This window comes from Dermochelys coriacea, chromosome 3 (genome assembly GCF_009764565.3).
Source record: "Dermochelys coriacea isolate rDerCor1 chromosome 3, rDerCor1.pri.v4, whole genome shotgun sequence".
NCBI classification, from domain to species: domain Eukaryota; kingdom Metazoa; phylum Chordata; order Testudines; family Dermochelyidae; genus Dermochelys; species Dermochelys coriacea.
In genome coordinates this window covers 48,537,353-48,554,329 of record NC_050070.1, presented here as the reverse complement: position 1 = coordinate 48,554,329, position 16,977 = coordinate 48,537,353, and the positions used below count along the sequence as shown (strand labels likewise).

The 16,977-nt window shown below is 39.4% G+C and overlaps 1 protein-coding gene across 15 annotated transcripts in view; it reads right to left on the bottom strand.

Moving 5' to 3' along the window:
* PRIM2 (DNA primase subunit 2) overlaps positions 1–16,977 on the bottom strand; it is a 295,884-nt gene that overhangs the window by 264,890 nt on the left and 14,017 nt on the right. The window lies entirely within an intron of this gene.

Below are 16,977 nucleotides of genomic sequence, written 5' to 3'. Positions count from 1 at the left end.
AAGCAGGGGTCCTGGAACAGTTTGTATAATGGGGGTACTGTGAGCCATTGAACCAAACTGTAAATCATGTATATGATGGAAACCACTTTCAAGCCAGGGGGATGCAGCAACACCCATGCTTAGAAGGGTTCATTTAGATTTCTGTACATAATCAGCATTTGTCTCTGAGCAAAATTTTTAATTAGCATTTAATTTTTGTTCACAGTTTATGAAGGTGAGAAGGGACACCCACATTAGTTAGACAAGTAATAAATATGACTGAAGAATATCTAACTTCACAATTTTATAGAAACACTAGCAACACCACCACCCCAACCCCATTTAGAATGCTAAATGTGTGCTAGTAACCGAAAGGTTGGCTATGCCCCTAAACTGGAGGACCATGACTCCTTAGGGCTGCAGAGGAACAGCCTATTAGTTTGTTCTCCCTTGAGTGCTACACTATCCTGCTCCAGCTGGGCATGAAGCAAGAAGTCTCCCTGTGACCCTGTCCACTAATGCACAGACTGAGCTGATTGCAGGTCATGGCTGTTAACCTGGTGGAGATCAGTGTATTTTTCTCCCTATCTTGGTCAAGAGCTAACAAAACCCTTTGTCTAGCAAGTACAGCTAAAATGCTTTGTTTCACTTTATTATTCAAACGTCAAAAGACTTAATTTAGCAGGGAAGTTGATTACTTTAACGCATTGCATTCATGTTACAGAGTACTTCATTTCAAAGAAAAAGTAATGTTGTATTTAATGTTTCCTTGTTTAACAAAACATGGGTTTGTTTTTGTTTTGTTTTGTTTTTTAAAGACAACTTTGCCCTGTTTAAGCCTCTTCATTTATAGTCCACTCCTCCTGATGGCCTATCCTTTTATGTTTCTAATTAAATTTGATCCTAACCAAAGATCTATTCTCTCAGTTGGTTCCAGCCACTCGGGTATTATTTCTGAAACAGACATTCAGAGATTGTGACCTTTGCTGGTGACTTCCACCACAGTGTTTTTAGTCCAGAGGGCCAATCAATAGCTTCAAGCAGCAAAAAACTAACCTAAATCTCTCATGAACACAAATTGCAGTCTATTAAAATGGTTATAATTAAATATAAGTTTCTATCCTGAGTTTCAACAAATTAAACAACTAGGCACGTGCAGCCTTTACTCTATGAAAAAGTAGATTTCCCAATCCTGTTCAAAGAGGAAGAATCTCTTATGCAGTTTGATGCCTTAAGTCTAGAGTGTGAAACTACAGAACTCTGATCAGAACAACATAATTCTGATTCATATACCAGGAACGAAAATGGGGAAAAAAGCATTAACAGAAACATGACCCTTCAATAGCTAAAGTACATGAAAATGTCTAATATCTCTACATCTAAATCTATCACTTACAGGCAAAACCTAGTTACCCTTATGTCATTCCAAATTTGGCTTTAGAATGTTTATACAGTGCATCTTCCAAATAGAGCTACAGAACACCAAATCACTGAGATGGTAAATTAAAGATTTACATAGCAAACCCCTCTAATGCTGAGGCAAAGGTCTTCAAGAATAATAAAATGGAAATATGGGGAGTGTTCTCATATGAATGTTCTGATTATAAAACTAGAAATTAAAAAACTAAGTCTCATTTGTATTGCTGAAATTTACTAAAGTCTTTTTTTAAACTGACACATCAAAGAGAAGTTACTGGGAAAAATGAATTTCTCCAATTTATTTTATTCCTTCCTTCCTTCTATTCTGCACAGCATGCCAGCTGTAGTTGCGCTACAGAGCATTAGCTCCTCCAACTGACTCTTCCAGGGCACTTGTTATTCCTCTCTCACTAGTACGATAAAAAAATACTATAGTAAAATAATGTGGTTTATCAAACTTTGAAGCAAGATTTTAATAGTCTTAAAATGATTTTCAAACTGTATGGTACCCAAAAGAATAAAGCAGTTACATATCAGCCAAAATGAGTACAAACATCACCTAAAGCCAGGAAAAGCTATAAAAAAAAAGGAGGAAAATAAGGTTAAGGTTCAAGGTTTAATATAATTTAAATAGGACCCTCAAAAGCTCATGTGAGGGAAGCAACAATACAGGATAATTCACTCACAAGACAGATTACATTGCCTCACTTGAAGTATTTTTCCCCTGCCTACTGCTTAAAGATAAGGCAAAAGAAACACATTATGTGAAATCTAAACTCAGGATACGTGTCTTCCTTGTACCACAAAAGAGGAAAACACACATTATTACAACTATTATTTTTTTTCTTGTAGCACCCAAACAGAAAAGTCATGGCAATATAAACTTGAGCTAAACAACCTCTATGCCCCATCCCAGAAGATATAATTATCCTAATTATGCCTCAAACAATATGTACAAGTCATCTAGTTTCCCCGTATTATCAGAGAAGGGCTCTAAGAGGGATTTGAGCATGCAGAGGGAAGAGGCCTTGCAAAGGAGTTCAGAAAATGCGTTCCATGCACAAGGACAGTAGAGTATGACAAACGGACAGATGAGGTTGGCAATGACTGATAACTGTAGAATGAGTCAAAAGTGAAAAAGTAAGAGGAGCAGAATCATGGAGGGTTTTGAAGTGGAAGGAGCCAACAGGGGGGTTCAAAGTGGGGAACTACCACAGTCCCTAGGTAGACAACCTCTCCTCTCCTAGCATCCATTGCAACTGGCAGGCCCATGTCTCCACTTCTTTGGGGTGGAATCCCACTATCCAATCACTTTCCACCTGTGTCTCCACTTTACACCTCACTGGTGGCCAGCTGTTACTTGGAAGATCCAACTTGGACCCTAGCAGAGTTCTCCTTATGGAGCCTCTGATCAGTAATATGCTATGACACAGAAGCAGTTTCTCCAAAGAAAGTATTATTTATTATGCCCAAATAGTACACAGAGCTTAGAGAAGTAGATTTTTAAAACAAAAACAAAAAAAAGACTTGTGTGCATATTGTCTTACCTATGGCTTGGCATTTCCCCTCAAGCCCATAGATAGACATGACTTTGTCTTGATGTCCCCATTCTCTCTGGGCACTGAGTTACCACTACCTTATGTAGACCCCGATTCTCAGTCAGCCTGTCTGCATGTCAGCCTCATGGCCTACTGACACTTTAACCTCTTCCTTTTCTGCCATGGTCACCGTTTAATCCATCAAGGTCTTCTGATTTCAGGCTTAGCTTTGGGAAGAGAAAGACATCTTAGTCTGGATGGTGACAGCTAGGTAGTTGCTTCCCCAAATGGATGGCTCAGCCACTGTTGTCTTAGCTCTTTTGAAACTGGGTACCTAAAAGTCTGTTTTATCTATGGGCTGGTCTACACTACACAGTTAGGTCAACATAAGGTCCCTTATGTTGACCTAATTGGGTCAGTGTCTACGCTACAGCCTTCCTACCACTGATGTAAGTGCCCTATTACACCAACATAACTACTCCATCTCCAAGAGAGGCATAAGGCTTATGTTGGTGTAGATAGGGTGACAAAGTGTCTGTGTAGACAAGATATTTCTTGTCAATATCACAGCAGGAGCCATGAAATTGACAAGAAAGCCCCTGCTCCTGGATGGGAGATGGGATGAGAAGCCCTGGCAGCTTCCCCCCACTCTTGGCAAGGAACAAGGGGGTCAGGAAAAGCCCTGGGCAGCTTCCCCCCACCTGCTCCCGGAAGAGAATGGGGGGGGGGGGAAGAGTCCACTGGGAGTCTGGGAACCTGAGGGGCAGCCAGGCACCGGGCTCTCAGCTCCCTACACTGTCCCTCTTAGGTCGGTGGAAGCGCTCCTGGTGTGAGCACACACACCAATCAACCCAAGGAGGGTAGTGTGAACATGCACCATCGTAGTAATTACTGTGGTGACTAAGTTGACCTAATATAGGTTGACTTATATTTGTAGTGTAGACATACCCTATGTCACTAGCAAGACCCCTACAGGGCCTCAGTTCAGTTTGATTTAAACAGAAGAATATGCTAGAATACTCAAAACTTGCTGCAAGTGAGAGACATTTCCATAACTGAAGCCCAGCACCAAGTGTCATTTCTCTGCAAAATAGTATACTTTTTACACTGCTTTCATAGCTCCTCCACATAACACGGCACTTACTTTGAGATTCAAAACTTCTCCACCACAGTTGAAAATACAAACTTAATCTGAAAATTCTGAACTCTTATTCTCACAGATGATAAATACTCACTTTATTTCCCTTGAAATATCTTACAATCTATTTTAGTTTCTTTTTCTGCCAGAAACTGTCAGACACCATAATTGCTCATTTCTAGTAAGCTTTTAATGCTTTAATCTCCAAAATTAAATCTCACAACAGTACACCTGTGTTTACATATTCCCTTTGATGGGCCCCATCATTTTAAATGTCAGCATTTATTCCACGTCTCTTGAGTGCTGCTTAAGAACTAGCTGTGCTCATCTTCTGGCAGACTTTGCATCTAGATTTTGTAATGTGTTTTTCAGAGCTATAAATTACAAGCCACATTTAAAATGTTCTGTTTTTTTAATATAAATTTGGTTGGTATTAACCCTTTTAAAAAAAAAGAGAGAGAGAGAGAGAGAGAGACTCTTAGGGATGTAAAGTGTAGAACTTGTCAAAAGTACAATAGAAAAGATCTGTATGTTTCTAGGACAATGAGTTTAGAAATGTACCACTGAGATTCTCCCCAACTGCCATGTAGATATGAAGTATCCGGTACATGGGGAAGGCTTTATTAATGTTAATTAAAAACAAATTTCCTTTCTACTCACATAAGTAAACTTTAGAGATTGAAAAAAAGTTTTCTAAATATGGTCTTCTTAGCAGACACCACCACCCCTTCTTATTTCAAAGGCAATGTATAATTTTGGTACTTTATACTATTTTCTAACCAAACCTATGGAGCTTAGAAGCTCTTCTGGGTCACTGGTTTCCCACAGCTCATACTGCTCAGGAGATCCATGAGGTCCTTGGCTTCACCTGCCTCTCCGTGCAAAGCTTGAAGTTCCCTGTTCCCTTTGCCTTGCACTGCCTGACAGACATTAAGCTGGAACCACATAGATCACATTTCTTTTCCATTTTTCTTCCCCCAGTACACATAGATTTTATAAAGTTATCATAATGTGGGCACTTTATAAAGTACCTTTTGCTATATTAAACAATAGTGCTGATTTTTTAAAAAGAAGTTTTACTTTGTTATCCTGTGCATTAGGTTTTAATATTTACTGTATGTAAAGCTTGAAGTTTTACAATCATGCTATTTTTAGTTAGATGGACCCAAAGAAGTCTAAAGAATACTGAGTAAAGTTTTAAAGTGTCATTTTAAGTACTCTCACCTTAAAAATGGTTTTTCCAAATGCTTTCACTGTCTAAAAAGTACCAGCATACCCTAAAAGTAACTAAAAAAGATTTCCCTATGCAAATTTATAGGGTGAGTATATATAGGGTAAATATACCCCGATTGCAACCTTAACTACAACACTGCTATGGAGTGGCTCCATAATTAAAACTAATTACTAAATGATCTGTAACTCAAACTGTTTGACCAATTCTCTTTATTCTTTCCTGAAAGAACAACTGCATGCCATTATATAAGGAAATCCTTTCCTACAAACAGAAAACCTACTTGATAATACCACTGTGAAGCTAGGACTAGATGTCTGGGTTTTTTTTGTTTTTGTTTTTGAACTAAAAGATATACGCCTCGATCAGCTGAACAAAAAGAACACCTGGGTCAGTAAAAGACTTATGTTCATCTAAAAGATGTAACCCGCTAACAGGCACACTGCTCACGTGCCAGTAGCAGAAAGCACAGTAGCTGGCAAGATCAGTGATACACTCACAGAACATAAAAAAGTGCAAGACTCCATTTTCCTCAGCTACCAAGGTTGCTCTTCCATGTTTCTCTTTAGATCGGTCACTGTGCCCTCATCCGCAGCCCTTACAACAGTTCTTTGTTTAGAAAAATTAGGTCATGTATGTACAGCAGGGTTTTCCATAGGAGTTCGCTTCTGTAATGAAAAAGTATTTTGTTTTTACTCTAGATCCTTGGTTTCTGCATATACTGCAGTAAGATCTCCCTAACACGAGTTTACAAGGAAGTTTCCCCATCTAATGAAAGAAAATAAAAAAAGAACAGCACACCAATAGAAAAGGAAGCATATTCACATACTACAAAAGGCTTCATACTGCAGTTAACCCCCTTCTCTACTCCTTACCTCACCAGGGTGTGCAGGGATAAATACATTAAAGACTATGAGGTGCTCAGATACTACAGAGACGGGGACCATTTAAGAACCTAACACAGATAGATTCAGTCAGGCCTAGACACTCCTGCTCAAGGATACTCAAAAACCAAAAGTAATACTACCAAATGGCGAAGTCCTAAAAGGTTACTTTTTCTCCACTCATCTTCTCCTATTAATTAGATGGGGCAGAATATACTCCTTCACAAACACAATAGAACTATTTACATTAGACAAAACAATCATTAATACCTTTACTCAATGGCAAACTATTTTCTGCAAATATAATCTATCTAAAATCTTATCAAAAGCTCCAACTACATAGAAAATGCAAAGGGGGTAAAAACTATTCTTACATTAAAGGCTAACAAAGAATGTCAGAAAAGTGAAAATTTCAATAAGAGTGATTTTTAAACGAACTGTAAAACACAGTTTAATCAACTGGTCTGCAAACCTTGCAGATATATTCTTATTTGCTTTAAAGTAAAACTGTTAAGTTTCAAGCTAAATCTGTTTTATTAATCAAAGCTATAATGGGGGCTAAAAGAGGGCTCATAAAGACATCTATTTGTAACTGTAGGTAGAGATAGTGAAAATGTATTATGTAAAGTACGTTTAAAAGTCTCCAAAACCACTACTCCAACCCTAAAAGTTTATTTTTTTCACCCATGTCTAGAAGTATAAAACATGCTGATTTATCTTAATCTAAACATACAAGCAATTAACTGATTATTGTTCACATGATTGTCTCAGGCAAGATAAATATACCTCATTATACATATAGGCACAACAGATTTTTGGTTTGGAGGCTTTTTTTTTTTGGTATGCTTAAGAATTTGAGTGCATTACAAAAAACTTACTCAGGTGAAGGTTTTGTTTCGTTGGGGTTTGTTTGTTTTTTTTAAATTGTTTTTTTTTTCTGAATTTGTACTTTTCTGATGAAAAAGCCCAGGACCAGGTTCCTATGAAAAACAGTATGATTTCTATTGTCCAAAGGGACTCCAAAAAATAAAAATCAAAGCAAGCAAGCATGTCATTGAACTGCAGCCTCTCAGAAATTGTTTATCAGGCTGTCTGCTGTTGACCTTTTCCTTAAATAAATAAATAAATTTAAAAAAATCTCACTGAATAGAAGTATTAGTACACTTCTAGTTAACCTTTACCATTCAGATGTACAGTAGCATAACCAATCTGTCACCCAAATTGATATTGACAATCTGTATTTTAACCCTCACACATACACCTCTTGAGAATGATTACAAAAGAAAGTTCCATTGTCTTATTTAATAGCTTTTTCCCCATAGCAGTCTCAAAGATAAAAGTTTAAAAGAAAGAGTAGGTGTGCATAATCCTATCAGGATTAGGGCTCCATCATGTGAGATGGTGTACAAACACAGGAAAAAGACAGTCCCTGCTCAGCAAGCTTAACATTTAGGTATACATGGTGCAAAGAACAAAAGGTAGAGAAATCAGGACAAGAGGATGAGGATACAAAAAGCAGTCACATAGATATTCTTCTGCCGTACATGACTTGTGATTCAAAAAAAATAGATACAAGTTGTAAAATATATCTAAATATTCCTCCTATTTTATCCTTTAGAAAACCACTTTCTCTATCAACCCATTAAAACAGAATTCGTGGTCATTTCCAACCCAGCAAAAAGCAAGATATTAAGAAGAGAGTCAAAACACATCCAGGAGTCCTGGCACAATCAGCTCAGAGACCCCATAATTCTTGCTTGTTCTATTGGGCCATACATATGTACCTAGGGCCTCAGACAAGATTGTACTCAGGGCAGCCAGCCCATCCTGCTGCTCGCATCGCCATGGTTACACTTGTATATTTAGCACACTAGCTTCATCAGACCAATGCAGTTATGTCTACCGGAGCTGGAAATTATACCTTCCAACTCCAGTGCAGACATACTGTAAGTCCGCAAACACTGCAGACTCTCCTTTTCCTCCAGTTAAGTGGAGTGGTTAAATTTGGCTGAAACCCTGATCTTCAAAAGTTATCAGCTGAAAGTAAAAAATGCTATTTTCAACACCTAAATATCACAGAGCTAGATAAATAAGACAGATGGTTAAATTTTATAACACACCATTTCACAATCCTACTTAGGGACAAGGAGGATAAGAAAAGGCATGTTAATTCTGTCCAAACCCTGCCTCATATTCCAAACAACTTTGGGAAAGGTTCAGGTTTTCAAGAACATCTCACAGAAGAACAATGCATCTTCTGGAGACAGGCTTACAAAATATTTACAAGTCAAGAACATTTGATGTTCCTTTATGCTTAACAATTACCACAAAGTGCAGCAGCACATATCAAGAAAATTTTTGTAATCTATAAAAATTTATTTTAAAATTTCAGCTACATCTGTTTTGATATGAAAATCTAAGTTTAGTTGTAGATGTTCATCTTAATCAATGAATAGAGATCTTTTGCCATAGTACTATATTACATGAATAGCCTACATTTGATCCAAGTTCTTTAACAGGATCTATTCCTTTTCCAGGTTCAAGTTATTAGAGGGCATATTCATGTTCAGAATAGGTGAAAAACCATCAGAACTAACAAACTTACAAGAATTGATGGTGGGGAATCAAGTTACCTGAGTTAGCTGTCTTGTCTTGCTATCCCCCATCCAACTATTCTGCTTCACTAGCTGATGGATATTAATTGACTACAAATTAAAGGCATCTAGAAAAAACTTTATTATTTTTTTTAAACATAAGCCACAATTTTTCGTAATTAAAGAAAATTTTTAATTATTTACTGTTTTGTAAGCCTGTCGTATCCTAAAGCCTCTAGCAGCAGTGCCACAACCTCAAACTGTCTGCACTGCTGACTCTTTCACATTAACTGGGCTCAGGAAGACGACTACTCTGTGTATGTAAAAAAAGCCAGAAGTTAAATAGATGTTTTTTTAATGATTGAATCCAAAATTCTGCCTCCAATCATTAAAATTTCTTTCCAAGAATCTGTGAACACAGATCTGAATAGGAGTTTTAAGGGAAATATAATCCTGCCAGCTGTTAGGTACTTTCTGGTTCTGGAGAGAAAGAGAGAGGAAAAAAAAAAAGTAATTTTAAAATTAGTCTCATCATATATCCCATACCTACAAAATTTACTCAACCCATCATCCTAGAAGTCTAAAAGGCAAGAAACGCATATATAATGAACACATCACGGCTATTTTAAAAAGTTGGGGTCTGATTCTGTAAATCTCTAATCATACAAATAATTCTGATTGAGGAATAGGTACATAAAAGTCTACAGGAATAGACCACTACTCGCTTTAATGAGTACTGTTGGCTGTGGTCATTTTACTGAAAAGCTGACTAATTTTTCACTAGTCAGGTGTGTTAACTAACACTCCAGTGCCAAACATCCCAAACTCTGGGGAAGCCTAAAATCAGATCTGAACTTTGGCAGCTAAGGCCTCTCTCAGTTTGTAATTTAGAAACATAGAAGCTTCACAGTGAAGATCATAAGATCACCCTGTTATACAGGTTGAGGGTTACAAGAGATCATAAGAAAACTAGTATAAAAATAATTGAAGCTGACTGGAGACTTTGTTTCTTGTTGCCAATATAGGCACCCCATACCAGTATCACACCTTCTATAACTTTTCCACAAGACAGTCACCTCCAATACAAAATTTTAAAATGCCTAACCATTAAATATGTTAATACGTATCCACAGCAAAGTGTTACTTATCTGATTAACTTTCATACTGCTGGCCTGAACAAAATATAACCAGTTAATTTAAAAAATTTTCCATTATGAAGAATTTTTAACTAACATGCCACAAGAAGTGTCCAATTTCTACAGTAGTTCTTATTTTGGATGTCTTCTGCTTTATACACACCCTATTTCAGGTTCAACATGTAACTTTATGCTTATCTTTTAGTTTCCACGAGTATTTAATATCTTACTAGACAAAAACTAGACTAATTTGGTTTAAGCTCCCAGTAGCATTAAGGAGAGAATACTGAAAGGGGCTGGGGGGGAGGGGGAGGGAAGAGGAAAAGAAAAGAGAATTTTCACTGGGAAGAATTTATGTTGGATGGTCTGACTCAAATGGCATACATGGATAAAATCCTCCCATACTAACTTTGACTAAAGAGGGAACTTGTGAAAATGTCTTCAATTATCTGGACTTCAACTCTACTGGGAAGCACCGGTGTGTATAACCTATAAATAGAGTCCTACCAAATTCACAGCCATAAAAAAAAAACCATGTCACAGACCCTGAAATCTGGTCTCCCCCACCCTGAAATCTGGTCTTTTGCGTGCTTTTACCCTATACTATACAGATTTCACAGGGGAGACCAATGTTTCTCAAATTGGGGGCCCTGACCCAAAAGGGAGTTATAGGGAGATTGCAAGGTTATTTGGGGTGGAAGGGGCACAGTATTGCCACCCTTACTTCTGCACTGGGGCTGATGGCCGCGCACCCAGCTCTGAAGGCCGGGCACCACCAGCAGCAACACAGAAGTAAGCGTGGCAATACCATACCATGCCATCCTTATTTCTGGATTGCTGCTGGCGGTGGCTCTGCCTTTTGAGCTTGGCTCCCAGCCAGCAGCAGCCACCCCTCTCCAGTTGCCCAGCACTGAAGGCAACACCACTGCCAGCAGCAGGGCAGAAGTAAGAGTATCAGTACTGCAACCCCTTCTACAATAACTTTGTGACGCCCCTGCCCAACTTCTTTTGGGTGAGGACCCCTACAATTACACCACCATGAAACTTCAGATTTAAATAGCTGAAATCATGAATTTTTTTATTTTTAAAATGCTATGACATGAAATTGACCACAATGGACCGCGAATTTGGTAGGGCCCTATCTATAAAAGAACAGAATATTCTTAACTGCACTCCCACAAGTTTGGATGTTACATAAACTGACATCAGCATTTGTGAGAGGTCAGAAACAGGGAAGGCGATTTATGATGCAAATTTTCATAAAGACACAGGAAGGTAGTAACATATTCCCAAATAGATACATTTATTCATGGTACAATGATGATTTTTAAAAAAGTATCAGATGGCAAGTTAAAAATTCAGAAAACTGGATCAGCCCTCTGAAAAATATAAAGGATGATGGAACATATGGAGTTAAAGCCGAGAATAAAGTTTTATAAGGGTTACTCAGGCCTGATCTACACTGGGGGTGGGGGTGGGGGGAGATTTTGATAATACAGTTTTATTGGAAATGGGATCAAGTTGGATATCGTTCAAAAGTCCTTTCTCCCACAAACACATTGGTATCAAAACAAGATAAACCTATAACATGATGTAGATACATATTCAATGAAATATTTAAAAATCCATGCTTTTATACAATATACTTTAATACAGGGATGCACTGCTCACTTAAAGAGGACATTGATCGTTGGTAATCCTAGGGAAGTCAGCCTTGACATGTATGATGAATAAATGTTTTCAATCCAAGTCATCATCAGCTGTTGTCTTCATCTAGCGCACCACTGCTAGACATGCTGTCACACTGCTTCTCATTTACACCACTTTTGCACATTTCCATAAGAGGTAGGATGCTGAACAAACATTTGCAAGGTGCTAGGCATTTGTTCAGCTGAAGGATTGATTTGGGACCACGTGGTATTTCACAAAACACAGGTGTGATCAGTCCATCCTCCAAGACCCATCCATGACCAAGGAAAGAGGGAAGTTCTGGATGTACTCAATCATTGAGAGACATTCCATTGTGTGATAATTTGCCCTCTTGGTAGCAGGTATAAATGCACCCCTTGTTGGTGGCAATTTTCTCCATTTGTCTGCTTCTTGGAAAAGTGTCCACTAACATAACTCTGCAAGTGTCAATGTTGGCCTTTAAATTGTAAGCTCAGCGTATGAATGCAACCAGTGCATTTATGACCTCATCAGTGACTGTCTCAACCATTTCAAGTACCTTCAGAGCAAGAAGAGTCTTCAGCTGTGTTCTCTGTAACCTGCGCATTTGTGTGGCCACCCAGGAGAAATTCAAATGCCACCCAGCTGATTAGCAGAGCACACACAGCTGGAAGCATGTGTTTAGGTGCACCTCCCCGCACATTGCTCCATCCTGCAGCTGCTCCCAGGACCCTCCTACTGGCTGTGAGGGGGAGGGGGAGGAAGGGGAGAAGAAGGGTGTTAATTTCAGAGTGTCCCCCTCACTTTGCCCCTGTACCCCATCTCTGCAGAGCGGGGTCACAGCCTGGCTCAGGACTCAATTTGAACGGCGAGTGAGTGCCTTTCTTAAAGTGGCAGCATGCTGTTTCTGAGATTTCCCCAGCAGCCAACTTACAGTCTCTCTCTCTCTCATACACACACACACGCACACACACACACACACACACACACACACACAGTCTCTGTGTCACACATACGCACACACAGTCACTTTCACTCTCACCTCCCAACACATACCAAGAGGTAAAAACAACAACACAAGTATTTCCTGCAACGCACATGTATTCTCTGTAATTGTATTCTTTCAAAGTGTGTTATTTTAGTGTTTTGACTGGTCTATGCATTTCATTGTTTTTATTTCTCTTATTACTCATAGAATTAAATTTAAATGTGATTCTAAAATGCCTAACCTGTCATGGCTGGAGTAATTATCCCTCTGGTAACTTTTTAAAAAAATATATACATTATATCTAGGTTTTTTGTTTCTATTAATGGTGCACATCTGCACATACCTTGATGCACATAACAAAATTTATTCCACGCATGGATGAAAAAAATTAGAGGGAACATTTGTCTTCAGAGGCTGAATCAAATGATTTCCAGTATAATTTGGTCTTTCCAGCCAATCTTCCAGTCGTGTCACATCCTGAAAGGGCAAGAAAACTTGGCAATGTGAAGGCTGATCTGAGTATAGGAATATACAATAGCTTTGTTCCCCTGCAGCAGGCACAAAACCAGAATCTTGCTGAAGACTTGGGTAGCATCTCATAGAGAGCACTAGGACATCTGTGTCTTGGGCAAAAATCTAGAGTGTAGTAGCACCTCTTACTCTGGCATGGAAGATATGCAAGATAATTTTACTGTTAGCCTCTTCATGGGAACTATGAAGAAACTCCACTGAACAATGCAAGGCAACAGCTTCATTACACCATGTGAAAATCAAATTCTTTTAGCCATTCTTCACCTGCTGGAGTTTTTTTCCTGCAAGATATGCAGTTAACTCATCCTTCATGAGAGTATGAGACAGTAGCTTTTTCACTGCAACTTTGGAGATCTTTGGGGAGTCTATGAATTTGTATTGAACAGGCGCAATACAAGGAAGTCTCTTGATTCTGGTAATATTTTTAACTGATTCCTCCACATAGGCACCAAACACGAGGTGCACTTTGTCATAGATCCAGTATTTTCTCTGTAACCTCATAATGAAGCGTTCAGCCAAATCTCAGCAGGCGTTAGAGTTTCTGGTTTGTTGAGAGCTTGTCAGTAGGTGCTGACTTAGGAAGACCAGGCAAGATGTGCATTAGTTTGCTTACTTTTTGCCTGGCACATATGCATTATTCCAGCACATTAGAGCATTGATCATGATACCATGGAGAATTATGTGAGACTATGGGAAAGTACAAGATCAACAGCACACTGAAATCTAGACACAACCAGAAGACATGCAAAAAACAACAATGCATTTAGCTCTGTACTAGTCACTGCCACCTTCACTCTAACTTTCTTCTTTGCATTAGAGCACAGCTTCAGTCTTTTTTTCTTGACTGGACATCATAAACTGATGGAGCCTTGAATTGGATTTTGAAGGCTTCCTACAAGTCATGACCCAAAGTATCCACTTGACTGACATCTTTAGCTATCCTATTTTTATCATAATAATGAGCTCTGGTCCATCATAAGTGAAGGGATATAATGCGAGAGAGCTCATCCTGTTGCTTTAAAATTGCCCCTTCTTATTCTGTGCATGATCTGATAACACAGTACTGTCAGTCAAGAGCCACAATTTAACTTTATGTGGGTTGGATGTTTACTTATACTGTTACACAAGCATGTCAAATAAATATTGATCTTCACCTTTTATTTTTTTTTTAAAATATCTATATAATTGTTCTAGGTTTAACATGTTTGCTACCACTGTGTTTGTGGGTAAAAGGGTTTTTCAAATGATATCCAACTGAATCCATTTCCACCATCCAGAGGACCTGGAGCTGGGAGCCCGGGTATGGGTCCCCCTGCAATGCTGCAAAGGGGGACACCGCTGAAATTATGAGTCCATAGATTTTTACGAATCAAATGATACCTCTCCTTATCTTTCTATCATTAACTTGCCCACAGAATTCCACATGCTCCCAGACCGCATGCAGAGTAAAGACATGCCAGAACCTTCGGGTATATACCCTACAGGGCTCACTACATGCCCAAGCAGTGCCTCCCACATCTACAATGCTATTTTTAGCTATGTAGTGTGCTGCTGCCTCCCTTCTGCCATAGCCCTTTCCTTGCACAGTGAAAGGCCCCAGCAGAGGGGAAAGGCTCTGGTAGTGGGAGCAGTAGCGGCACACTACATTGCTGCTTGAGCCTTCCCCCCTGAAGCTCTCTCAACACATGAGCTATGCACCACAGTATGGATGCAGCCTGCTTTTCCCTGTGATATATATGTAGCTACATATACTCTACATGTGCTACCAGTGTAGACAAGACCCAAGATGTCCAATAATCAGTGCTTAAGTTCTGTGACAGTTATGCTTTATCTTCCTCTACAATAAAGCTACGTAAGAGCATGGAAAACTTTTCAGAATAAGTTGCTGTGTATCCACTGGGCCCATGTATGCTGTGACATACTGAACCTAAGTTATGCTGCAAGACTTCTGGATCCTGCAGCACTCTACTGTGGCAGCATGGATAGTCTGCTGACGCTTAATTTTAAAATGTAGATTTTTTTTTAAATGAAATAGGATTGTATGTTATACACTGATAATAAATTCCATTTTACACTGCCCCCACATTTCCAGTTTTTAATATGTAATGATTTTTGACAACACAGTTGCACTATAGAAACTTTCTGGGGCAAAGCTAGGAGGTTTTTGGCACCTGGGGATGCACAGGAAATAGTTTAGAATTGTGGAATAGAAATGTTAAATGGATTTGTACTAAAATAGTCATCAAGTGAAATATCTAACAAGGCTGGTACTCAAATGGTCATCTTTAAATTTCAGTTAAAAACTCATTAAGACAAATAGAACAGTTCATAACACAGAGCTATTTTATTATGCTCTCTGCTGACTCAAACATAACAATGCTTTGGAGTTAACAGTTTCAATGTTTTCACCACCACCATAAGCATTAGAAACTTTCTAAATGCAAGCTTGGATTCCAGTTCTAAAGCAAGGTGGATTCGATGGCCATGAAATAACAGAATCCACAGAGGTTAAATATAGCCCTTTTTATTTTTATTTTCCAATGGCATGCTGGGGGCAGGGGAAGCGGAAGAGTGCACTTTGGGGGTGGGGGGGCGTGGCGGAATGCTCAGGAAATATAATAATAAAACGGTTTTGTCACAGTTCCTAATTTAACTGCATCTCTGACCTCTTCATGATCTCCTTGAGAGCACGCCACTTAGGTTTCAGGTCACCATATGTCACCTTTCTCAAGGCAGAATCCTGTGATTCTCTCCCTCTGGACAAGGGTCTCAGGCTATAGTCCCAACCAATTTACTGTGATCACCTCTGCATCTCTGATTTCAGCTCAGCACCCACAGTTCTGTTCTCTCAGGGGCAACAAAAGGGTTAACCAGTGACCAGCTAGCTTTCATAAAGAAAAGTACTGTTTCTTCAGAACAAAAACATTATAGAAAACACATTTTTAAAATAGCTTAAAAGCAAATTTAGCTTTCCTGTTGGTCCACGTGGAGTCTCTGATTGGTCTAAAGTACTTCAGGTTCTCCCATAGAGACCAATTCTGCTGGACATAGTTTCATGCCTGCCAGATCTTGGATGGAATGAGTGACCCTCTTCTCCGGTCAGGGCTGTTATATTTTATACAGTTTCAAGTCATTTGCCTGCCAAAGCCTTTGAACAAGGATAAACCAGTCGCACCTCACTGACGTGTAAAATACATAATAGCATACACATACCATGTGTGAGCACATTAAATCCCAGAATTCCTTCTTCCTGCAACCATAATCATGGAACAGATCAGGGATCGGCAATCTTTGGCACCTGGACTGTCAGGGAAATCCACTAGCAGTCCAGGCCGGTTTACCTGCAGCGTCCACAGGTTCGGCCGATCACAGATCCCACTGGCAGCAGTTTGCTGTTCCAGGCCAACGGGAGCTGTGGGAAGCAGCGGCCAGCACATCCTTCTGCCCACACCACTTCCTGCAGCCCCCATTGGCCTTGAACAGTGAACTGCGGCCAGTGGGAGCTGCGATCGGCCAAACCTGCGGACACTGCAGGTAAACAAACCATCCCGACCCACCAGTGGATTTCCCTGATGGGCCGTGTCATAAATATAAAGGGAAGGGTAAACACCTTTAAAATCCCTCCCGGCCAGAGGAAAAACCCTTTCACCTGTAAAAGGGTTAAGAAGCTAGGATAACCTCGCTGGCACTTGACCAAAATGACCAATGAGGAGACAAGGTTCAAAAGCTGGGGGGAGGGAGAAAAAAACCTCTCTCTCTCTCTCTCTCTCTCTCTCTCTGTGTGTGAGATGCTTTTGCCAGGGACAGAACAGGAATGGAGTCTTAGAACTTAGTAAGTAATCTAGCTAGATATGCGTTAGATTCTGATTTC